This window comes from Schistocerca gregaria, chromosome 1 (assembly GCF_023897955.1).
Source record: "Schistocerca gregaria isolate iqSchGreg1 chromosome 1, iqSchGreg1.2, whole genome shotgun sequence".
NCBI classification, from domain to species: Eukaryota; Metazoa; Arthropoda; class Insecta; order Orthoptera; family Acrididae; genus Schistocerca; species Schistocerca gregaria.
In genome coordinates, this window is record NC_064920.1 from 782461053 (window position 1) to 782488457 (window position 27405).

The following is a 27405-nucleotide window of genomic DNA, read 5'->3' on the forward strand; positions in this document are numbered from 1 at the left end:
CTAATGCCTCTTAGTCACAGACGTTGTCCTTATACTTAATTTTTGACGCACTCGTCTAGTACCACACTTTCCTACGAGCCCCCTTTCCCTTTCATTTTCATACAGTGTTGTACTCCAACCGTTCAGTTTCATCACCTTCTTCGTCGGTTTTAATTAATTAAATTTCCTTTCGTTTCTTTTCCAAAGGACTATGTTACAGTCAGTTGAAGTCCTTAGAGAAAACGATCGGCCAGCCCGCTCAGGGGCCTCATGTGTTCACTGATCTGCAAGAAACGATCTTTAAAATTACCAAGCCACGGACTAAACATCCTCGACTACGGACCACACATCGTTTGAGAAATTAAGCTATCAGAATAATCATATGTAAGAGAGTCATGTTATTAGTTCTATGACCTACTACGATATAAAGCGCGGCTTTTCGATGCTTTACTCACCCTGAAGCCGAGAGAGTGGGAGATCTGTTGTGGCTGTGAAGCGAGAGGCAGTTTCAGTGCCGAATCCTCTGGGACAGGAACGTCAGTCACCTGAAAATTATAATAGCTGTTTTGAGAACTTAACGTTATCGGGGTTCAGCTTACAAGACATTTCGGTGATCTTGGATTAAAGATAAGTGAACGACTTTTTCTCAGTAATGAATTCAAGAAAAATACTCAGACCAGTTCTAAAGTAAGGACAAGTAATGCTATTGTATTCCTGCATCTGGAAAATATAAAAGAATGTAGAGCTCAAGGGCTTGAAAAAAAATTCACTGTTGTCGTATTAGCATATGCTGTGCTTTGCTTTGTGACATCTTCTGTCTTTCTTTTGTGTTATAAACAGTTTTGCAAGTGCGAATTATTGGTTTATTATTGTGCACACACACACACACACACACACACACACACACACACACACACACACACACACAGAAGTAAACAAATACGCGCACTTCGTTAAAAAAAACCGTTTTTGTAAGAGGACAAAAGAGAGACATGCAATGTGGCCCTTATCTGGTATTGCACTGAACTTCCATAGGACGTTTCTTACAACTGTGGCCCGCTTTATGGCATCAGCTTATCTCTACTCTTTCACGCTTGACTGTCTTATCTGCGTTTATTTAACAAATACTGTACACGAAAAACAGTAATCATTGTTTAAGCTGCTTCGCTACTTCCAAAATACCTTCTTCCTTACCAGATATTTATTCACGCCATTTGTTTTGTACCAGTAGCATTCCGTCGTGTACATGATGTCTTATGACGGTGGCTAGGTGCCAGTTGATGTTTCTGCTTTGTCGTCGCAGGTCTGCGTGTGGCGCAAGCAATGACGAACCGTATGCTTTCCAGAAAGCCAAGTAGTTGTCTATATTTTTGATATTTGCTTCCGCTGTTATTACGATGCTCCGTAAGTTCGTCTTGCAGATACAGTTGACATATCTAGTTATGGGATGCTAATTCCATGGCTTTCTACTCTTCGCGCTAGTTTTCAAAACTGTGAATTCCAGCACTGTAATAATGGTGGGACTAGTAAACCCTCATTCTGAAACAAGGCCCAAGATCCCGTCACAGCACTGTGGAGGCGTCCCAAACTGTGACCGCATAGCTCGATACCGACGTCAAACTAGAGAATCTTTTCCACTTTCTACTTGACCATCGATGTTATAATTCGAGCCGAAACCTGACGGAACAGGATCCATGTCGCGACTCTGCTTACTAATGTATTTTATAGAAAACTCTCTTGCTGGAAATGCCACGATCTCATCGTCGACAGATAGTGAGGACTACCGCGGTACTTTCGCCCTTAACAGGCTTACCGTTGTCTCTGGGAGACGTAGGAAAGCGTCAAAAAGCCGCACGATACGTGTGCTATCCAGCGTAATGTTTCTCCCCAGTGATAGCTAGTGTAATGTTCCTCCCTAGTCATGTGCATCGAAGGAGCTTCTTTGAAGAATCCGAGTCTTTCATGCTGCCATACCTGGTCCACATATGTATTTTCTTAACTCAGTGAAAATAGCGCAATAGTTGTAGAGTTGTGTTGATGGCGTCGTTACTATTAAGGCTAACGAAATATTTTCTTAAACTATCATATAAGTTTGAGGATTAAGCCAGCCGCATACCTCGACATCATTTTATGTGTTTCAGTTATTAATTTCGGATGATCAGCGCTTGGTCCAAAGACTGACACCTGATACAAAGAGCACACAAATAGGTAGTTCAAATAACAGACTGAGATTTATCTGACGAATTCGAAAGAAGTGTAGTTCATCCACAAACAAGGCTGTAAACAAAATCACAGTTCTACCAATTCTTAAATAAAGTTTCGTCGGTCCGAGATGCGTCTCAAGGTGATTTAATAGAAGGGAAAGAAAAGATTGAAAAAAAAACCTGCATGCATCCTCACGAGGTTTTTTATTCAGCGAGAGAGGGTCTCAGAAATATTTACATTGATGGAAAAAAATCGCATCACCAAAAAGGAGTTGTGCGACATAAACGAAAGTTGGTAGGCTTGTTTCTACACCTGTGATGTCTACTCATATTTCGTGCGCCACTACGAGGATGCAAATCAGGTTTGCTTTAAATACACGCTGTAACTGTTGTGAGAGTTAGTTACCTCTAAGACAGCACGTGGTGAGTTGATGTTAGTCAAGAATGCCTTCAAGGCGGTAAAAACGCCATTATCAGCACCTCACTGAGTTTGAAAGACGTCGTGTACTAGGGCTACGAGAAGCTGGCTGTTCCTTCTGCGATACTGCAAAAAGACTAGGCAAGAATGAAGTCACTGTACGTGATTGATGGCAGCGGTGATCACGAGAATGTACAGTCGCTAGAAGATGTGGCTCTGGACGACCACGTGGCATTACAGAGAAAGGAGACCTTCGTGTTCGGCGTATGGCTCTGGCTCATCGTACTGCATCTGCAGCAGCAATTTGAGCAGCAGTTGGCACCACAGTGGCATAACCGACAGTTACAGATCGGTTACTTCAGGTACAGCGCAGAGCAAGACGTCCTGTAACGTGAACTCCAGTGACCCCAAACATCCGCCGTTCGCGATTTCAGTGGTGTCAAGCGATCATTGGAGGTCTGTTGTGTTGTTGATGCGAGCAGGTTCTGCCTCGGTGCCAGTGATGGCCGTGTGTTGATTATAGGAGGCCAGCTGAGGAGCTTCAAGCACCTTGTCTGTGTGCTAGACGTATTGGAACTACACCTGGAGTTACGGTCTGGAATACGCTTTCTTATGACATCGCCCATGTCTGCAAAATTATACCTCAGTCTAGTGACTGGACCTGTGGTGCTGTCATTCATGAACAACATTCTACGTGGTGTTTTTCAACTGGATAACGCTCGCCCACGTACCACTGTTGTAACCCAAGATACTCTACAGAATGACGACGTGTTGCCTTGGCCCTCTCCGTCACCAAATCTGTCTCCCGTGGGGCACGTTCGACAACTCTAGAGACATGCGCAACCAACATATACCATCCCTGTATTGACAGACCAAGCGCAACGGACATGAAAATCCATCCCATAAACTGTCATCCGCTACAACACAATGCATGCCCGTTTGCATGCTTCCATTCAACAGTGTGGCGGATGCTCCGGTTATCAATGTACCAGCATTTCAGACTTGCAATGGCTTATCTCGAGTTTGAAATGTTAATCACTTAAATATGTTACCTAGACAAGTGTGTTCTCGTAATTTCACTACACATTAATTATTTTTTTGGTGTTCCGATTTTTCCCATCAGTGTACATTAAAATAACGCCAATGGGTTTCGCATAATGGGCATGTGTTGGAATTAGACACATCCGCAACGATATTGAGACGTGTCGGCAATAATTATTTCCGTTTAGTATCCGGGAATGAAAGAGCAGCGGGGTCGAGGGGCAATGATTTTTGTACACAGTGTTTCCTATTACATTCTGAACTGTAGTCGAACGCAACAGGTCAGCATATTCTCTATATCCAACGTTCTTGCGAATGATCTATTCGGACGACGTACAAAAATTGCAGTCAGAGACGAAAGAAAGCAATATGATATCAGGGGATTAAAAATACGTGAAAAAACCTAACGCAGCACGCACATCAGCAGAAAGATTGAGTCTACATCACATTTTAGACGATGAATTAACAACGATTTTGTTTTTGTGGTAGATGAATACCAAATTTTTTGAGATACGAGGAACAAAAAGTGCGATAAAGAATTTCCTTCCAGTATTTGAATCGATTAAAAAATAATTCATCCGATTTTGTGTGATGATTTGTTAACACGGATTAGGCGTGAGACCATCTCATCAAGTTGGAAACGAATGAGAACTTAAAGCAGTATATGTGATTAAGACGATGGAGTTAGTGTACGGGTGAAAAATATGATTAATAAGGGCTCCGCACCTACTCATCATAACCGATTTCGCCCAAATTTATGGATTATGCAGGGCTTCGTCAGAAGTGAATGCAGCAGGAGGGAGCCCCAGACGGCCAAGCGTAGGGAAAAAAAAAATAGCGAGTGTGGCTCGGGTCGAGCGAGGCACGGGCCATAATGTTAGCGTGGTTGCCAGCAGCGATTGGCGCGTTCAAATGGGTGTCAGCACTATGGGACTTAACTGCTGAGGTCATCAGTCCCCTAGAACGTAGAAATACTTAAACCTAACTAACCTAAGGACACCACACACATCCATGCCCGAGGCAGGAATCGAACCTGCGACCGTAGCGGTCGCGCGGTTCCAGACTGTAGCCCCTAGAACCGCTCGGCCACTCCAGCCGGCAGCGATTGGCGCAATGGTAAGATTGTAGAACGGTGAGGCGAGGCTTGTGGTGTCGAGTCCCAAATAGGGAACGTCTTTTTATTTTCAGTTCTTACGTTATTTGTACTACAAATAAGTCGAAATAATTGTCATACTATTTTATTTACTAATATTTTCATAAACGGCATGAAAATGAAAGGGCATGCAAAATTTGGGATTGCTAATAAATCTCCGGGAAGGGACTGTAAAAGCGCACAAGAAAAATGAGTACATAAACCCTTGGGAAGTATTAATTTTGCCAACATCTTGCGCACGACATAAACACATCGTTTTTCAAAAGTTTCTATAGAAAAACAAAATTGGTTTCCATACATAAAATATTTTGTCTCGTTGCACAGTTTGGCAGCGAATCGCACGTAAAACATCATTTCGCCAAATAGTGACGAGAATGGCTGATGAAGTACATTGTAATGATTTTGATGCACTCTCGTGGGGGTGTGTTTCTTATTCTATCTCGATGAAATAAGAGCACTTTGAAACTTTTTGATAAAATTCTTTACCTGCTGGACACTTTAAAATTGCACGATGGCTGCACTCTCGTGGGGGTGTGTTTCTTATTCTATCTCGATGAAATAAGAGCACTTTGAAACTTTTTGATAAAATTCTTTACCTGCTGGACACTTTAAAATTGCACGATGGCTATCCCATAATGTCCTTTGCTTTTCCTTTCCGTACCTTTTATTAGAGTATTAATAAACAATTTATATTGAGCATATTTCGATTCATTTGTAGTGTAACTTAAAAAAATGAGAATAAAAGAACTTTCTCGCATATGGACTAGATCCTACCATCCCCCCCCCCCCCCTCCCCCATGGAATTATCGATCAATAGTCGTTCTACTGCACCAAACGTTGCCTTGAAATTACGGCCGAGAGGAGTCGCCGCGCGGTTTGAGGCGCCATTTCACTGATTGCACAGCCCCTCCTGTCGGGGACACGAGTGCTCCATTGGGCGTGTGTGTGTGTGTGTTGTTCTTAGCATAAGTTAATTTAAGTATTTTGTAAATCTAGGGACCGATGACCTCAGCACTTTGGTCCCACAGGAATACACACACATCAACACATTGTAATTACACTGTCATAAATGGCTCACACCTCCTCGACCCGCGTCACAGCCGGCCGGAGAGGCCGTGCGGTTCTGGGCGCTACAGTCTGGGACCGAGCGACCGCTACGGTCGCAGGTTCGAATCCTGCCTGGGGCGTGATGTGTGTGATGTCCTTAGGTTAGTTAGGTTTAATTAGTTCTAAGTTCTAGGCGACTGATGACCTCAGAAGTTAAGTCGCATAGTGCTCAGAGCCAACCTACGTCACAATTGCTACTTTTCCCCTACGCTTGGCCATGTGGAGCTCCCAAATCTCTCACATTCATTTCTCCCGGAAGCCCTGCATATACCGGTACTACAAACTTGTGCAAAATCGGTTATGGCGAGTAGGCGCGGGCACCTTGTAAACTGAAATACATATTCATACTTAACTTAGCATAATCATCCTCTGCCTGCTGTGCCCGCCATAGGATGCGAGACATAGCCATACACAGAGAGGGCGCACACCGTAAGGTGAGCCTCCGGAGAAGCTCAAGGTAATTATGGTCAGACTTCACAGAGAGCGAACACAACACGGACTATACTATCCTTCGCCTTACGACACACAAACAGTTCCTACCAAATACAGATCTAAATCGATGTACGGCTCCACTCAGACAGATCCAACCTGCTGCGCACGAAGAGCGTTACTGCCCCGTCTGTCGAACACAAAATGATTACGCCAACGACTAACTTTTAATGACCACCACATCCGTCATGCCTAATGTTCCACAGCAATAGTTACGACTGGAGGAACAGAGCGCCATGATTGTCCTCCATCTACACCTGGGAATTCAGCATTTTCAGTTATCTTAATCAGCAGTAGCAATCGGACAGAGAACATCAACAGTTACTTCGACGCATCAAAACAGTGCTCTCAGTCAGCACCTAGACTTATCTATAGTCGCCGCTCAGAAGAGCCTAACTGAAAAGTCTATTAGTCATAGTTACTAGCAGAGGCCTGCGGTCACATAGTTATTTATAAAAAAAAGTGCCCAGGTATGTATTTGTTCCTATCTTCTATTACCCATCTCCTACTTTCCCCTTTCTCTGTCCATCACCTCTTCTCTCGGTCGATCCCTCCTCCCCACTTTCGCTATCCATCTCCTCCTCCCTCTTCTCTCTGTCCAGCTCCTCCTTTCTTTCTCAGTCCAATTCCTCCTCTTCCCTTTCTCTGTCAGTTTTCTTCCCCTTTCTGTCCATCTCCTTTTCCCCTCTCTCTTTGCATCTCCTCCCCCTTTGTGTGTCCATCTCATCTCCTCTTTCTGTCCATCTCCTCCTTCTCCCACACTGTTCACCCCCTCCTCCCCCTTCTCTTTTCACGTTATGATCCCCACCTCAGTAGGAGGCTGGGGGTTCTTACTCCTCCATTATTTCTTTCCAGATTGTAACTACTTGTAATTTGTGTACCAAATTTGGATGAGTTAGTTCCAGGGGTTCAGGAAGACCTTTTTACCGCTGAATTTGCCCTCGTACTCACATGTGAAACATATTTCAGATGTACTTAACATATTTCACACATATTTGTACTCATTTCACCTGAATCTCTTGTGAATTTCGCCCTGCAGTTTCATATTTACGCTGCTCAATGTTTGTGAAGTCATATCTCCTGTACTTTGTGTCGTAAAATGATACAATTTTGTAGGTACTTTCAGTGGCATAAGTGGCTACTGTCGCCGAAATATGATGTGAATAGAGTTAGTAGCAAAAAAGTAGTAAATTAAAACGTCATGTTTGACGCGGCAGTTTTTCATGCAGCTCAGCATTTGACGCCATATCCCCTGAACTGTGTGTCGTACAAAGAATAATTTTGCTGATATATTCAGTGGTACAGAGGATAGGCAAAATAATGTGAACACCGGTACTTAATAGAAAATGATTTGTTAACAACGGGTTGGACCTCCATCTTCCCGTAATACAGCTGCGATTCTTCTTGGAAAACTGGCCTATTTGTACAGGCTCCAGTGGAACGTTATGCCGCTCTTCGATCAGAACCTCTTCTAACTCCTGTAGTGACGTGGGAGGCGGAAGTCTGCAACTGCGTCTGCGCTCCAATACTGCCCATAAGGGTTCGATAATGTGCAAGTCTGGGAACTGTGCTGGCCAGGAAAGACGCTGCAGTTTAGTTGCATGCTCCTCGTATCACTATTTCACTGTCTTGGGTGTGTGAATGGGTGCAGTATCGTCCTGAAATATGGCATCATTGTTGGGGAACAGTATTTCAATAATGGAGAGCACCTGATCACCTAAGATGTTCATATGCTCGTTGGCTGTAACACGGCCTTTGAGAGTAATGATGGGACCAGCCAACTACCATGATATGGTTGCCCATACCATCACACTTCCGCCTCCATTCTTAACCATCGAAATCAAACAATCAGGATTGTAGGCTTCTTTTGGCGTTCTCCAGACGTAAACCTGGACCGATGTTGGAAACAACGAAAACGTTGACTCGTCGGACCATGTGACCTGTTTTCACTGGTCAGGCGTTCAAGATTTATGCTCCTGACATCATGTTTTACGCTTCTTTCGTTGGATGTCGTCACTAATGGTTTCGATATAGCAGGTCGTCCACGAATATTCGCTTTATAGAGTTCTCGGCGGACAGTGTCCATAGATACAGGGTCTCGAAGATCGCTATTGAGCTCTGCAGTCACTTTAGCCGTCGTAGTTTTGTGTTGTTTTGACGCAATTCGTGTTGGCGTACGACGATCTGCGCCATTTAGTTTTTATTTGAGTCCATTGTTACGTTCACACGACGTTGTCTTTCCATGTTTTGTGTACGATTTTCTAACTGTTAAAACAGTAGCTCTTGAAACATTTAATAAGTTGGCTGTCTTGATTATTGATGCTCCAGCTAATCGAGACCCACAAACTGCCCTCTTTGGAACTCTAGTAGGTCTTTCACTGCCCGTCGACCTCGGCCTCTAAATGCAAATACGAAGTGGACACTACCCGCAAACAACCTGCACTAGTGCCTAGTCCGTACTGAACACGCACAGCCCGGCGCGACACGTGCCTTACCTGCGTTGTTGACCGTCATACACAACCATCACATTACGATCGAAGTCCACATTATTTTACCTATCCCCTCCATGTGGATACTGTCTGCCAAATGTGGTGCAAATACAATTAGTAGTAAAGAAATAACAAAATTTAAAGTCATTCATGATGCGTTAGTTATATACGCATGTCAGCGTTTATGATGTCATATTTCCTTAACTACGTGCCGTACAATGTCATAATTGTGCTGGTACAAATTCAAATGGCTCTGAGCACTACGGGACTTAACATCTGAGGTCATCAGTACCCTAGACTTAGAACTACTTAAACCTAACTAGCCTAAGGACATCACACACATCCATGCCCGAGGCAGGATTCGAACCTGCGACCGTAGCGGTCGCGCGGTTCCAGACTGAAGCGCCTAGAACCGCTCGACCACATCGGTCGGCTTTTGCTGGTTCATTCAGTGGTATATGCGAATGCTGCCTGCAAAATGTGTCGCGGACAAAGTTAGAAGTAATGATGTAATAAATTAAAACGACTTGCTTCATGCGGCAGTTTTACTGTATGAACAGCTAAAATGTACTAAGAGATTAACTTGTTTTTCAAAATGGTTCAAATGGCTCTGAGCACTATGGGACTTAACTGCTGATATCATCAGTCACCTAGAACTTAGAACTACGTAAACCTAACTAACCTAAGGACATCACACACATCCATGCCCGAGGCAGGATTCGAACCTGCGACCGTAGCGGCCGCACTGTTCCAGAGTGTAGCACCTAGAACCACTCGGCCACACCGGCCGGCACATATTTTTCTTTTCATCATTCTGTGGAGGTTGCCAGCGAGAAAAAGTTTCTCCCTAAAGGTTTAAAATTATGTGTAAAGTTTGTAGCAAGTTACTAAGTGCTCCCTTTCTCAAACACTGGATTAATAAAGCCTGGGGATCAGTGGGTCGTGGGCTACACTTCTTTTTCACTTCCAGTCCAACCGCTTTGATAGCTATGTGTTAACAAGGGGCATAAGGTATCTCCATTCTAAATTTCATCAAAATTAGTCTAGCGGTTCCAGCGAGAACGAGTAACGATCACAGTAACACTCTCTCACACATAAAAGCGCGTGCGTATAATTTCCAATAATACATTGTTATAAATTGTTGGTGATTCGTGTTTTGTTCAGTTATGCCGTAGTTCGCCTAAGCCTATGTGGTCCTCTGACGAGGCTGTGTAGGTGCGTTGTGCAAGCAATCCACCTCAGTAACAGGAACTGTTTTCGGTAGTAAGGGGTTTTCTTAGTACCACACCTTGACACCTAAAGAGTTTTGGGTTAATATAGCACTGCCATTCCGAGAATTGTATACCTTCTCCTCGCAAGGGTTGTACGATATAAATGGAATCGGTCCAAAGGGAGGTAGTAATCGTGCGTCCGATCCTCGCGGCCCTTGTGGCGGCATCCGCAGTCCCTAGGCGGCGTGTGTGCGGCCGCTCTCGGGCAGACACCTGCTGCTGTGTCGGCGGCCCGGACCGTTACGTGACGTTACCAGCAGGCAGCGCTGACCCGCTGCCCGAAATCACGCGCACCCAGACACGGCCGGCACTCCCAAACACTCTCTGGGGCATTGTCCTCTCTGCAGACGGAGCCCAGCTTGCAGCCGGCAGTAGCACGCATGACTAGGCGGCTAACGCTGAAGTGCACGCAGACGGGTCATCCGACCCGACGAGAGACAGCGCCGTAGGCACACGGGACCAGCTGGTTAACGTTATTCTGCGGCCTCAGCGTTCTCCAGCGGCAGTGGTCGGCTTTATTTTTCTCGCAAACCAAACAGTTTGTTCATGAGACTGGTCGCGCCTAAAATTCCTACGTCAGCTCTATTAAAACGCACATTTCTTCCCTTGTCCATATGATAGTCATGTTGTTGTGTCTATGGTATACGTAAATAGAAACTTCAATGTCTGTGAACATATAATAAAACAAAAAGGAATGATACATGTCCAGTCAGTGATGACATCAGATTATAAAAGTTCACCAGATCGAACCAACTCACTCCTGACAGAGAATGCACTTAAATTTACATAACATCAAGTGTTACGGAAATTATTTCTGTTCATTTCGTAAGAAAGTCCCACAACCTTTTACAAAACGCGACGGTGAAAAAAATATACTACAGGATTCGAACCCAGTACCGACCAACCTCTGCTTTGTAACATGGTGCTTCTTTTTTTTTCATTTTGTTCGACATTGCTCTCGCGATTTGGTATGGGCGACCGAGCGTCGCATCACACCCCATCAAGTTAATCGTTGAATACTTCACTCTGTTTCTGCTTTCTGTATTAGGATGTACTTCCGAAATGAACAAATTCGTATTTTATCGTATACTACTCCCCAGATTTTAATCGCCGAAATGTTACTAGTTTACATTTAATTATAACAAATGGTTCAAATGGCTCTGAGCACTAAGGGACTTAACAGCTGTGGTCATCAGTCCCCTAGAAATTAGAACTGTTTAAACCTAACTAACCTAAGGACATCACACACATCTTTGCCAGAGGCAGGGTTCGAACCTGCGACCGTAGCAGTTGCGCGGTTCCGGACTGAAGCGCCTAGAACCGCTCGACCACTGCGGCCGGCTAATTATAACAAATCTCAACAAGAACTACACGATTTTCACGAATCTTCAGTGCGAAGCTGCCTCAAGACGGCTTATCGTGATAACACACGAACTATAACGCGATAATAACTAACGACGAAAATTCTTTAACCGCCAATATGCGTTTCTCGTCGTTTTATTACAACAAATCGTTCCAATAACGATTCGTCCGCGGGAATTCAATGTTCTGATGCTTAGAAACGGCATATATTCATAAGGTGTAAGTTATAACACAAAACTCACTGAATATGGGGCCTCTACTAACACAAACGCATATGGCGCCCTGCTTTCTGCATGCCTCAAACTTCCTGCTTGTGACGTACGGAGCGTTCTTGCTTCCTATTGGTTTTACTTTACGTGATACATCACCAACATATTGCAGGACTTATTTTGAGTTTTACGTAACAAAATGGCTTCTCAACGTGAAATAGTAGGAAGTGACGTCACAGAACTCGTAGATCGCCACCTCAGCGTTAGGTAACTCGATCGTGGAATCTGCGACTGCTAAAATACCGCCTTTGGCTCCTACTTTTCATAATCTCTATGACGTCGGATGTATACTGTCGAACCACGTCAGCGTGGACATCTCCTAGATGTGGCATCTAAAGCACGCAGTTGAAGGCTAATTTCTCGCCGTAGGCACTGAGAATGTACACTATCCAATCAGAAGGATCCGGACATCTATTAGTGCACTTCAGTAAGCGAGGGTATCCACCACTGTTCACCTTTATTACGTCTTGAACTCTGCTGAGATCACTTTCAATGAGGTGTCTGAATGTCTGTGAAGGAATGGCAGCACATTCTTCCCCACGAGCCGAAACCAGAGGAGGTAGCGATGCTGGACGCTCGGATCAAGAGCGACTTCGGTGTTCTAACTCATCTGAAATGTGTTTCCTTGCGTTCACGTCCGTACTCTAGGCAAGCCAATCTATGTCAGGAATGTTATTGTCCACAAACCGTCGCATCACAGATGCTGCTTTACGAGAGGATGCATTGTCGTGCTAACACAAACAGTCATCGTCTCCGAATTGTACATATACCAAACGCAGTAAGCAATGCAGTAAAATGTTTTCGTATCCTACTGCATTTAACGTTTTCATAAGCGCAATAAGCTTAAATCACCTAATAAAGGCAAGGCTTTTGCTCCAGATTGTATACCAGTCAGGTTCCTCTCAGAATATGCTGATACAATAGCTCCATATTTAGCAATTATATACAACCGCTCGCTCACAGAAAGATACGTACGTAAAGACTGGAAAATTCCGCAAGTCACACCCAATACCTAAAAAGGAAAATAGAAGTAATCCGTTAAATTACATGCTCATATCACTAACGTCGATTTGTAGTAAGGTTTTGGAACATATACTGTATTCGAACATTATGAAGTACACCGAAGAAAACGATTTATTGACACATAGTCAGCATGGATTCAGAGAATTTCGTCCTTGCGAAACACAACTGGCTCTTTATAGTCATGAGGTCATGAGTGCTATCGAGAGGGGATGTCAAATTGATTCCATATTTTTAGATTTCCAGAAGGCTTTCGATACCGTTTCTCACAAGCGTCTTTTAACCGAATTGCGTGCCTGTGGAATATCGCCTCAGTTGTGCGACTGGACTCGTGATTTCCTGTCAGAAAAGTCACAGTTTATAGTAATAGACGGAAAGTCATCGAGTAAAACAGAAGTAATATCCGGCGTTCCCCAAGGAAGTGTTATAGGTCCTCTATTGTTCCTGATCTATATTAACAAAAATGCTCAAATGTGTGAGAAATCTTATGGGACTTAACTGCTAAGGTCATCAGTCCCTAAGCTTACACCCTACTTAACCTAAACTATCCTAAGGACAAACACACACACCCATGCCCGAGGGAGGACTCGAACCTCCGCCGAGACCAGCCGCACAGTCCATGACTGCAGCGCCTGAGACCGCTCGGCTAATCCCACGCGGCGTTCTATATTAAGGATATAGGAGTCAATCTTAGTAGCCGTGTTCGATTGTTTGCAGATGATGATGTCATTTACCGTCTTTAAAGTCATCAGATGACCAATACGAATTGCAAAATGGTTTAGATAAGATATCTGTTTCAATTGACCCTGGATAAAGAAAATTGTGAAGTTATTCACATGAATATCAAAAGAAATCAGCTAAATTTCGATTACGCGATAAGTCACGCAAATCTGAAGGCTGTAATTTCAACTAAATACTTAGGAATTACAATTACAAATACTCTACATTGGAACAATCACATAGATAATGTCGTGGGTAGAGCGAACCAAAGACTGCGATTCACTGGCAGAATACTTAGAAGGTGCAACAGGTCTACTAAAGAGCCTGCTTACAACACGCTTGTCCGCCCTATTCTGGAGTATTGCTGTGCGGTGTGGGATCCGCATCAAGTGGGACTGACGGATGACATCGACAAAGTACAAAGAAGGGCGGCTCGATTCGTATTATCGGGAAAAAGGGGAGATAGTGCCATAGACATGATATGTCAATTGGAGTGGCAATTATGAAAACAAAGGCGTTTTTCGTTGCGACGGGATCTTCTCATGAAATTTCAATCATCAGTTTTCTCCTCCGATTGCGAAAATGTGCTGTTGCCACCCACCTACATAGGGAGAAATGATCATCACGATCAAATAAGAGAAATCAGGACTCGAGCAGAAAAATTTAAGTGCTCGTTTTTCCCGCGCGCCGTTCGAGATTGGAACAGTAGAGAGACAGCTTGAAGGTGGTTCATTGAATCCTCTCCCAGGCACTTTACGGTGAATAGCAGAGTAATCATGTAGATGTAGATGAAGGTGACCATACCCTAACCATGAAAAACACCCTCGTACCGTAACATCAACTCCTTCATACTTCGCTGTTGGCACTACGTATGATGGCAGGTAGTGTTCTGCAGGCTCTCAGCAAACTCACGCAGTTCCATTAGTTTTCCACAGTGTATAGCGTGATTTATCCCTCTAAATCGCTCGTTTCCAGTCAATCACTGTCCAGTGGTGTCTCTCGTAACAACATCTCACGCGTCGCTTAGCACTGACTGCAGAAATCTGTGGCTTATGTGGAGTTGCACCCCATTCTGTTTAACTTCCTATGAGCAGTCACTGCGCTAGCTGGGCTCACACTTCCGCTGATTCCATAAGATTTTTTGAAACCATCATCCACATTGCTTGACTGTTCCTGCCCTTCAGTACATGAGGTCCGCCTGGTATTCATTTATCTGTGGCTGTTCCTTCGCGTTTCCACTTCACACTCACATCACCAGCAGTCGACTTGGGCAGCTTTAGAAGGGTTGAAATGTCCCTGATGGATTTGCTACTGAGGAAACATCCAAGACCAGTCCACGTTCGAAGTCACTGAACTCACCTGAGCGATCCATTCGGCTTGCCTACTGACAAGACAGTACTCCTGCCCTCCTTTTGTACTGGCCTCTCGTGACATCTACCGGTCAGTTCTGCATTACTTACGGGCGTCAAGATCTTTCGATCAGGTAGTGTAAGCCTGTAAGAGCATTTACATGACTGTACGCATTGCTCACAAAAGATAAATGTATCATCCGAATAACTCGAAAAAAGTCGAATTTGTTTAAGAAGGCTGCCGAGTTACACCATATAGAAAGATATACATGTTCAGTAAACTAAATGAAAAACGAAAAACAGTTGCGTTACATCTCAGTACTTTTAGTCATAGGACAGAAGCGTGTAGACAGAATAGTTCACACTGAGTGGGGGGGGGGGGGGGGGATGTGGGGGGAGGTTCCTCCACGGTATACAATCACTGTAAAGGAACCTCTAATGGAACAGAGTCGCTGAATGGAATGCGTTTGGCTGTCGAGAGAGCAGTGTATGATGCCTCCAATGACTACCGGAGAAGTATGTTGTCAAACGACCTTTCATAAAAACCCAAAGAAATTCTGGTCCTATGTAAAGTCTGTTAATGGTACTGAAATTAGAATGAGACAGGAACTGAAATTGAGCGTAGCATAGCAAAAGCTAAACTGCTTAAATCCGATTTCAAGTGTGCCTTTACAAAAGCAAACAAAGGAGAATTACTCCAACGTAATACTCGTGCCACTGGAAACATGAGTGAAATACATGTTAGTTATGGGGCTGGTGTTGAGAAACTGCTGAAATCATTAAATCTGAACGAAGCTCGAGGACCCTATGGAATCCATATCAGATACTGTATTGAATTTGCAGCTGAGCTAACCCCTCCAACTACAATCAATCGTAGATCCCTGGAACAAAAATCAGTGTCCAGTAGTTGAAAGAAGCACAGATCACACTAGTTTGCAAGAAGGGTAGTAGACGACACCCACAAAACTACTATCCAATGTCCTTGATATCCATTTGTTGTAGAATCCTAGAACTTATTCTGAGCTCAAACATAATGAGGTATCTCGAACAGAATCACCTATTCCAAGCCAATCAACATGGATTCCGAAAACATCGATTATGTGAAACCCAACTCGCACTTTTCTGACATGACATACTCAAATCCTTGCGCCAAGGAAGACAGGTAGACGCGGCATTTCTCTTTTACAAACCATCTACGCTTATTATCGAAAGCGCGATCGTATGGGGTATCAAGCGAAATTTGTAACTGGGTGGACGATGTTACGGTACAGAGGTCCTGGCTGGAAAGTCGTCGTTAGACATAAAAGTAACTTCGGGTGTACTCCAGGGAAGTGTGTTGGGACCCTTGCTGTTCATGTTGTATATTAAATGACACTGCGTACAGTATTAATAGAACATTTTGCAAATGATGTAGTTACATACTGAAGTGCTAAATAAATATTCAGTCATATCTTCATAAGATTTCAAAGTGCTGCAATGAGTGACAGCTTGCTCGGAAATGTAAAACGAACGTCACAAAACGAAAAAAATAGTAGTATCCTGTGGCTATAATATTAATCAGAAACAGTTGGTAAGAGCCAACTTTTACAAACATATGGGTGTAACAATTTGTAGGGACGTGAAATGAACGATGATGTAGGCTCAGCTGTGTATAAATTAGGTGGCAGACTTCGATTTATTGGTAAAATAGTGGGCAAATGCAGTCACTCTATAAAGGATATTGCTAAAAAATCACTAGAATACTGTTCAAGTGGGTGGATATCCGTACTAAATAGGACTAACAGGAAGTATGTAACTAATACTAATACAGAGAAGGGCAGCACGAATGGTTACAGTTTCTTTGACCCACGAGAAAGTGTCATTGAGATATTGAAAGAACTGAACTGGCAGACTCTTCGAGATAGATGTAAACTATCCCGAGGAAGCCCACTTAAAATGTTTCAAGAACCGGCTTCAAATGAAGACTCAAGGGATATACTGCAACCTCTTAAGTGTCGTACCCGTAGGAATCGTGAGGACAAGATTAGATTAATTGTAACACGCACAGAGACTTCCAAACAATGTCTTCCCGCGCTTCATACTGAATGGAACAGATAAGTGGTAGAGTGAGACGTACCTTCTGCCATGCAGTTCACAGAGATATGCAGAGCATAGGCGTAGTGGAACTGTCCACTGAAATAGATCACTTCGTAATTTTGACGGGTTTATTCTGGCCACTATACAGGGATAATACACATCTACTCGTTCGTCCTCTGTTAGAATATTGCTGCGCGGTGTGGGATCCTTACCAGGTGGGATTGACGGAGGACATCGAAAGGGTGCAAAAAAGGGCAGCTCGTTTTGTATTATCGCGTTATAGGGGAGAGAGTGTGGCAGATATGATACACGAGTTGGGATGGAAGTCATTACAGCATAGACGTTTTTCGTCGCGGCGAGACCTTTTTACGAAATTTCAGTCACCAACTTTCTCTTCCGAATGCGAAAATATTTTGTTGAGCCCAACCTACATAGGTAGGAATGATCATCAAAATAAAATAAGAGAAATCAGAGCTCCAACAGAAAGGTTTAGGTGTTCGTTTTTCCCGCTCGCTGTTCGGGAGTGGAATAGTAGAGAGACAGTATGATTGTGGTTCGATGAACCCTCTGCCAAGCACTTAAATGTGAATTGCAGAGTAGTCATGTAGATGTAGATGTACATACAGCGTAAGTGCAAGCGCATGGCGGAGGGCATTTGTACGATTACCATTCTTCTCTCTCCTTTCCACTCAGAAATGGACCGGGGGGAAAATTATTGCTTGTATGCATCTCTACGTGCCCTAGTCTCTATTGTTTTCTACTAGTGGTCTTTGCACGAGATGACAGATGTAAACATTAGAGTCGTTCTGCAATTTGTCGAAAATGTTGCTTCTCTAAACGTCCTCAGTGGCTTATTGACAGAACATCGTCTTCCGTCCTTCAAGGATCCACGCCTAATCTTCAGGACTATTGCTATGAGTCTCTCGTATCGATCGAACACATCGTTAATAAACCTAATAACACGGCTCTGAATTGGTTCGATGAGTTCCTTTATACGGAAAGAGAAGATATCAAATGTTCGAGCAGTAATCGAGAATGGGTCGCACGAACGTACTTTACGTTCTGCCCTTGATATCTGCGCTACACCACCTGAGAACGTTTTCAACTAACAGTATTCGGCGATTCACCTACCTTACAACTGACTTCATGCACCCATTGTATTTCCTGCCGTTTCGTAACGTTATGACTGGATGTTTAATCGGTGCGCCTGCGTCAGGTGACACATCATTGATACCGCAATCCAAAATTATGGGATTGTTTCTCCTAGGACAGATTTTTTGTTGTCCGTCTCCATTGCTTTAGTTTTTCAAGATGACCGGTTTCGGTTCAACACCAAGCGTCCTCAGGTCTGATCATGTCGGTTACGAGAGTAAACCATCCAACTTATCAGCGAAGTTTACATGCTGCATCGCAGGAGAAATTAGTGGTTTGGTAGAATCCACGTTTTCCATATAGACCGCCCGAACAGCAAACGCCGACAGGTGGCGTCTGATACTATAGTATATGAATGAAAGATGTAGACCCGCATGAATTAATACTTTTTCTGAATATTGTTGTTGGAAATATCTGATTACAGCCTGGGGTTTGTCAAAGGTAAGACCGCCATAAAAAAGTACAAAAATGGTTAATCTGAATGGTGGACTGTGTCCGTGCCCAGGGCGCTGCTGAACGCCTGCTCCCTCTGGAGGCCAGTGCTTTAGCGTTGTGCCTTTCGGAGACCAGTCGTCTGTGCGAGCACAGGGCAGCGCAGAAGCGCCCCTTCAGGCGCAGCACACATGTTCCAGATGTACCACCGCACGCTTTCTCTCCCTGACCTGCGAAGCAGCAGCTAAACTTTGCTAATAAGTAACCGACGCTATCATCTCAGAAGATGGTTCAGGTTGCTCCGCAACTGGTAATTAAACAAGAAAAAAAAGGCTGAGACGACAGTGAAAAAGTCTGTTTTACAACCAGTGACAACTGATTTCCTGCGAGGACATTATGACACTTTTTGCAATGTTTCTCCTACCAGTACTTATTTAAAACTAACCATTGTTAATCTCACCAAATAGAAATTCTTGCCAAGTCATCCTGAACTCCCCTACACTCACTCACGGCGACACTTTTCCAGATGCGAATAGTCTCGTATTAGCCTACTACCTACTCTATACATCAGTTCATTTATTTTCATGAAGCTCGTTCATTTTCACATGTACTGCACCCAACTGTCGATCTTCGGACAAATTTTCTGCCGATTTTCGTCTCAGTGGTCTTACATTAGATTACCTGAGGTTCCATTTGCCTCAAATCGCTAATCATAGCTTTCAACATGGCAAGGAAGACCTCTACCAACACCTTTCTTCAATCTTGTGATTTCCAAACATTAATTTTCTCTGTTGTTTAATTTTCGAACTGCTCTTTAAGGGGCAACTTAAGTTCCAGTGTACCGCTCATTGAAACATAGGCGAAGTCATTTCGGTTCTGACAAGATCGGCGCAGAGCAAGCGCTTTGAAACTGCAGGCGAGTGAGTGCTTATTGTATGCAGTTTTTGTAGGGGACAGCTGTCTTACACAGCTTCTACTGTGTTCCAGGTAGCTTTAGTTGTCTAAATCGCACTTGAAGAGCCCAGCTTCCTTCTAACACTAGGTTTTCCTTTACTCGAAAACTGACGACTAATTATAGCACTTTATTTTGTTACAAGTAAGTAGTGAGCACTGGAGCTAAGTTATACGGATTTATCTGAATCAGTCACAATGTATGTGTGTTATTGGTTACATTAATTTAATACGGTAAATATACATAACCTGCTTATGATACAGTCATGAAAATCCAACGCCGTCAGTGTAGCGTATGACTATACTGGAGCAACTCTACAACCGGCGAGACCTTGGTGTATATGAATCACACTAGACGCTACAGCGGAACGTACAGTGTCACACATGCCGCTTTCTAGCCAGGCGTTAGAACGGTGTGGTTCTACCAGTTCTTGCTCTGTACGTCGGAACGATCGTTCGTACAGCGCGCAGCTAAATGTGAAAGGTGAAGGCGCAAAATGCAGTGCGTTGTGAACCGTGAAGGACTCTGCAGGTGTATATGGAGTTTCCTGTACGAAACATAATGCAACCATCTCAGTTTTGATGCTAGGCAGCATTTATTTTGTTTACTGTATTTCACCTTCTTTCCGACTTCGTGTTTGAGTAGTTAGCCACTCTAAAATGTCAAGTTCGATCCCCGATATTGCCAAGGACATTTCCTCGGGAAAGAGAGCAGGAACTCTGCTGTCTCAGTGTCTTGAAGTCAATGAAGATTTGCTTGGAGTTATCTACGGAAACCACAGAAAACTTTAATATGGATGGCCGGTCGGAAGCTCAGTCATTCAGAATAATAGTCCGATGATTCAACGACGCGCCTGGCTCGGTGTTATTCGGAGAAGTTCACAGGTGATGATAAGTAGTTAACTAAATGAGCGTAAAAGTAAGCTTGTTTTTTTTTAAGTGATAATTCAGTAGAACTTTAAGTATTTTTGAACCAAGTTAATAACTGAAGGAAAAAGCTCAAGCTATGTGTATCTTACGAGGGTGAGTCCATAAATAAGTCGTTAACGACAGAATACCGCATATTATTTTCAATTTCGCGCCTAAACATATCTAGAAGGTGGTAGCACATGTCGCATGGAAGGAACCCGATACACAGTATTCTGTGCCCAGTGCTTAGTGATCTGCAGTCAGACCAAGATGGCGGGTGTGCTGTTAGTCTGTACCCGACTAGAAGAACGCGATTTTTTTGAGCCGAGGGACTTTTCGCAGAGCATGCCCACAGGAAAATTCGTCCCATAAATTGTTAGAACTTTATTTCCTGTGAAGCTGTGTTCAGTGGGATACAGGAATTCAGCAAAGTACAATGAAGAGTCACAAACAAAAAGCATCCTGCCGCGCTAGTTATTCAGTGATGGCACAGTGTTTCTCCGTCCAGGGATATTTCGCCACCCCCCCAGGACACATCGGTGTTGTGGGTTGCAGCAATGTAGGTAACGAAATAAACTTATGTCCCATGACGTTTCTCATTAGATGGGAACTCTGCCGCAAGGATTCTATGCTGTAGGCTTTTAACACTTTGTCGAACGATGGGATAAATATTTAAGTCTACAAGGGAGTATGTTCAAAAAAAGAATAAATAAATAAATAAATAAATTTCAGGCTGGCCCACGCGGCTACGATGTCTGTATCCTAATTTGCGGCTTATTTATTGACTCATTCTTGAATATTTAGCTTTATGAACCTCATAAAATTGCGATAATCTCTTCATTAGCACCGTCGCTAGATTTCTAGCACAACAGGCACAGCCCACAGTGCAAGTTCTTCTACAGAATATCGATAATAACATGAGATGCCCTCATTTCACTCAAAAATTGATAATAATAATAATAACAGTACGTGATGATTGTATAAACTATTTGATAAACGAGTATTTAGACAAGATTTAAGTCAGAACATCAGAACAAAAAGTGGATAAGTAAAATAAAGTAATACGTCACGCACCTAAATAAGAATTTGGCATGCGCTTCAAGAGACAACTATTGTCCTTTTCTTTTACGACAAGATCAAGGAAAATCTGATTGCCTTTATTGTTGCCAGGGTAATAAAAATTTCACTATACAATCTATATTTTTTTCAGGAGAAATTCCGGAAAAGCGACGGGTGGACAATGAAAGGCTGAACATGGGATTCCACAGTCTTTAGCAGAACGTATTTCCGTTCTCTTCCTCTGGTGCCTGCTCCGAGGCATAAAACGTGCCATGCAGTTCTACACAGGAAGACTGGATGTCAACTCCACAATCTCTTATTTGTGATACGTTATACATTTACTTTTGGTTATGAGATACACTGATAGTATGTAAAACATTCTCGGTTTTCTTGCCGCGTCAATTCGGGATAAAAACTCAAGCTTTCGACCATAGCCTTCATCGTCATCCTCAGTTGCTTCTGACGATGACGATGGAGGCTATCGTCCAAAGGTTGAGTTTTTATCCCGAATTGACGCGGCATGAAAACCGAGAATGCTTTACATGTAAGTGCCGCCGCGAAGAAATTAGTTCTCATACACTGATAGTATTTCCTTGCTTAATGCAATGCCTTCTTTCCTAGATTAGCAAGTAATACTTCGTACTGAATTAATTATATGTTTGTCCTGTTCCATACAAGATGGAACAGGAGTTGTGATAGAAAGACATTCGACTGAAATTAATTTAGCGTAATTCCCACATCATTTCATAATATTCCAATAACTGTGTTCTTCCACGCGTACTGATCTTTAACGCGTTCTCGTTTATGAAGTATGCTTACTCGTTTTTTATTCTACATTATCTCTTTACTTTTGGGAATAGGATGCACTGCCGACAATTCAGTACTTTTTCAAGGCCTTCTGTGATGTGATACGTTGTTGCTGAAGGAATACAATTCATTTCATGATTTGGAAGACAAATTTCGGATTGAACTTGTTATTGTCTTGACCTGTGGAAGATGGGACAGTAATTGTGACAGAGAGACGTCTGATTCAAATTAATTTCCAATGTTTTTTCTCAGGTTACTCATTTCTTAATGCTGCTGTATGTATGGCTACATCGACAGATTCTCTGAACGATAACATCTTACTGCACTGGATGTAAAATTGAAACAAAATAAAGAAAAGTTTTACGTCATTCACTTTAAAAACGTTTGCTATAGCTGGGTCATTCTTGCAACAAAAATCTTCGACGCAAGTTTCATTGACACCTTTCTTATAATAAATGTAAGATGCCTTCGCAGAAATTTCCAATGTTAACGTGGCATTACAAACAAACTGAAAAATATTTTGTTCGCAGGTAAGAACAATTAAAACGTAATAGCGTCACACGACAAGTGACCAACGCATGTGATCACTGGAGAGTTCAACGCATGGTTGGAACAGTAACACTGGTTCTTGCAGCGTAGAGTAGCCAGTTCTATGAACCTGTGTGCCTGAGGAAAAGTAGCCCGAGCGCTGCAGCACGACTAGGAAGACGAGCAGTTGGCGTGTCGTGGTTGCCAGGAAGCGGCTGGAGGCAGTCTCCGGCGGGCGCGACACACATTCCCAGCCGGCATCAGTCACGTAAGACCGCTATCCGTGTGTGTCCGGAGTCTGAGGCTGCGCCGCGTCTCACTAACTAACTGTACCGTGGCCGGTCGCTGGCCGCTGTCCACTCGCGAGAGAGCGCGCTTTGTTCTCCGTAAAAGCAGCAGCCGCACGGCCGTTTCGATACAGAGCTCCTCTTCCAACACAGGACTATTTTCTACTTAGTAGCTTTGAACTGCTGTGTACTGTACCCAGTATTACTTTTTAGATTTGAGTCACCTAATGACGTGTCCGAAATTCATTCCTAGAATGTAACAGAAAAAAGTACTGTGGTACAACAGGTGACGAATTTCCACGTGACGAATAAGTTCCTGCCAATAATCACGTTTAGATATTCAACTTACGAGTGTCATATTGTCCGGTTCGTTACGAATTGGCAGATCTAATGGAGTTGGACACGACTGTGAACAGTTTTTCCTCCAATTAGCATATACGTTTCCTGGGAAAATTAATTGTTTCCCCAAATGTAATCTAGACAACCTCAAAGTTAAAATTTGTCTGCTAACAGATAATGTCTTTGCGCTTCCTTTATTAAGTGTAAATAATGTCGTATACTTATAAGCGAGGGTTCATTTTAACGTATGCAGTTTGGTCTGTGGTCGCAAAATAAAATCAGTTGCTTTCTTCAATAAAATAACTGCCAGAATTTGACATATCTGAATCTCAGTTTATAAGCATATCAGCTAATATGCGACGTTCTCGTCATTAATAACGTAAGAAGGTATTCTGTATTACTTGCTCTGCTGCCTCGTCTAACTTTTGCACAACAAATAATATTTCCTGTTTTTGTTTTTATACCACCGTCTATTACACATTTTCACCTCGAGAGGCAAAACTGTGTTTTAAATTAGGACCAAAACGCTAAAAAAAGGCAGTATTTCAGTTAAATGGTACAGCCTCGCAGTCTAACAATTGCTAATCAATAAATGCAGTCACGTAATGCAAGATCAAATCATGACCAAAATAATTTCCGCAATTTCCATATTTAGCTGCATATGCTAATATAATTTAATATTACTGGTTACGGATAGGTTTTTGTTTTTAATGTCTTCATTTTTGAAAAATGTTCGTAACAGAAATTTAATTCATAAAAATTAGTTTGCATGTTTTTTTCCGATGCTCATTTGGGTGTTGGTAATTTCTGGGTACAGAGTTTTAATCTGAATACTAGAATTTGTACGTGTCTCTGCTTTGTTACGTTGCTTAAGTCATAAACTGACGGTCTCTCATACGAATGCGGCCCAGTTCAGACAACTAGTTAGTGTGTAAGTAGGCTGTTTAGATTTTCTTATTGGTAACGCCACATAGCGCTCTGTACGAAAAATCACTGGCTGTGCTGTGCGCAGTCTGTGGCTAGTTTGCATTGTTGTCTGCCATTGTAGTGTCGGGCAGCGGCAGCTGGATGCTAACAGCGCTTAGCGTTGAGCAGTTGGAGGTGAGCCGGCAGCAGTGGTGGACGTGGGGAGAGAGATGGCGGAGTTTTGAAATTTGTAAGACTGGATGTCATGAACTGCTATATATAGTATGACTATAAGGTAAATACATTGTTTGTTCTGTATTAAAATCTTTCATTTGCTAACTATGCCTATCAGTAGTTAGTGCCGTCAGTAGTTTGAATCTTTTATTTAGCTGGCAGTAGTGGTGCTCGCTGTATTGCAGTAGTTCGAGTAACGACGATTTTTTGTGAGGTAAGTGATTTGTGAAACGTATAGGTTAATGCTAGTCAGGGCCACTCTTTCGTAGGGATTTTTGGAAGTCAGATTGCGTTGCGCCAAAAATATTGTGTTTCAGTTTAAGCACAGTCTTGTATAAATTTTTCTAAGGGGACGTTTCAAGTGGTCGCTGAGGATCCTGGTGACGACCGTGCAACGACTGCAGTCATGTAACAACTTCAACTTCAGTGTTGTTCACCTGGCAATCCTCATTGCCGCTAATATTATATTAATACCGTTTAGGTTAGGGCCTTACATGTGCAACTGAATAAATCCAATATTTGTTTTGCCAGGTACGTTTCGCCTCAGTTTATTAACGCGTCATCAGTATCCTGAAATACATATACAGGATGTCCATAGTTAAACGTCGAGTTTCAAAATGCTATAGAAAGAGAACCAATGCTCAGAATGACATCAAATTTGAATAACGTAATATTGACGCAGGGGGAAATGTGATGAAACAAAAAAATTAATGAAACTTTGACCAATAGATGGCGCTCTAAGAGTCAGAATATGCACACCAACAGACGCGCGGCACACGGCTGTTTTTCAGTTTGCGACCGACACACTCAACATGACTGTCTCCAATCGTGCGCTGCTAGTGAAGCTCTTTGACAAGAACGATGACTACGTGCCAGTAGCCCTGCAGAAGTTTCGGTAGCTCAGAGGCATGAAAATGGGTATTTGGTCCGATGTCTGCTAAGGGTCTGGAGAAAATTATTACAAAGTTCATAATGACAGTTTCTTTTGAAGTGCAGTGTGCTATAGAGAGTAAAGCAGTTGATCCGCGTCCATCAAAGATGTGACCATAGCATTACAAGAGGGGTCGAGTGGTTGTGTGCAAAGTGCATTGCACGAGGGATTGTGCGACCATTGGACATGCTTGCCGAGCACGGTTCATACGTGTACAAAATCACTCGTGTCCAGGAGTTGCTTCGTGGTGATCTACCAGGAAGACAAAACTTCGTTCCGAAGTTTCTTGCTCGCACGGAAGCGGGCAGTGAATGGCCATGGAACATTCTGTGGACAGACGAACCCCATTTCCATCTCCAAGGACATGTCAATACACAGAATTGCAGAATATGGACAACGGAAAATATGTAAGCACGTCAACCGGCATCACTTCACTGTGCAGAGGTGACTGTGTGGTGCGGGTCGATGGCATCGTTTATCGTAGAACCGTATTTTTTCGAGAAGGTGAGTCCTGCGCGTCTTGTTACTTCTTCCGTCACTGGTAAATGCTATGAGAATCTTTTGCAGAGCAATGTCATTCCGACCCTTCAACAGCGTAAATGTGTGAGTAGGATCATTTTTATTGCACATCTTGTCAAACGGCTGCCGCAGAGGCATTTCTGAAATACTAGAATTATCACCTGTCATTTTCCTGCTGCTTGGCGGTCCTGATCACCTGATCTTAATCCATTTGACTTCGGACTATGAGGTTATCTAACAGATGTCGTGTTCAGTGCTCCAGTTACTGACGGAGCTGAATAAAAGGCACAGACTGCGCAACGCTTTCTGAACGTGACCCTCGAGACACTCAAACCTGTTGTGGAACATGCTGTCTCCCGATTTCAACTTGTGGCAGAAAACAAGTGGATAGCATTGCGCCTGTCTCATGACAATTAGAAACCACTGTCATTTTGCTTCTTAAGCGGTTTTTGCCCCAGGACAATTAAAAACCGGATACATATTGCTTTTAAAGCGCGTTTCTCCCCAGCACAATTGAAAACTTACGTCGTATCTCTTTTTATTTGATTTTTGACCTCAGAATGATTAAAAACCCATTTCTCCCATACGATGTGCGACGGCCTTGCCGTGTTGTGTGGGCTTACGTACCTGACACTGCCACAACTGTTGGCTACCATACTTGTGCAGCCATGCACACTGAACAGTACGGATGACGTAATATGCGGCTGAAACCATCGCCGTCGTATTGCGATTGATATGTCATTTGCAGCTCACCCCATTCATGCTTACAGTGCCGTTATTTGTAAAAAAATTTCTTTTTTCTTTATTGTTACTTCGCGTTTCCCTCTGCGTCAATAACATGCTCTTCAAATTTGACATCATTATGAACAATGGTTCTCCTTCTACAGCGCTTTTGAACTGTAACTTTAATTATAGACACCCTGTAGATTTTCATCTTATCTATGCTGCTATTCTACATGTAAGATACAGTTTTCAAGTAGGCATCTTTTCTCTATGTATATTTCGTTACTTACTGAGTTCGTTGATACGGCTATAAATGTGCTCTTTCTGTACTGCTGGTGAATCTGCTACTCTGCTTGTCGCACTAAAAATGGCAATTTGTATCCTGCGCTGAAAATTTTTTTAGTGCTACAGGTAGAACATCTTCACCGGCAGTATAGCAAGAGGACATGTAGAGCAATATCAACAAACAACGTAAGTAATGAAACATATGTTGAGCTGTATATGCCTAAATCAGAAGTGTTTGCATCTTACATGTAGAATAACAGAATTAGTAAGTTGGAAGTGCTACGTACAAATGAAAATTTCAATGTATTTCAGGACACTGATGATGCCTTAAGAAATTAAGGAGTAACGCATCTGACAAAATCGTGGGAAATTTTGTTGTGGGTTCTTACTTCAGCC

At 43.0% G+C, this 27405-nt stretch overlaps 1 protein-coding gene across 1 annotated transcript in view; it reads right to left on the bottom strand.

The window, feature by feature from the left end:
• Positions 1-27405, bottom strand: part of LOC126269044 (serine-rich adhesin for platelets-like) — a 342253-nt gene that overhangs the window by 251792 nt on the left and 63056 nt on the right. Inside the window, exon 2 of the mRNA XM_049973961.1 lies at positions 435-524. The gene's annotated coding sequence lies outside the window, so the exon portion shown is untranslated. The remainder of the gene's footprint in view (positions 1-434; positions 525-27405) is intronic.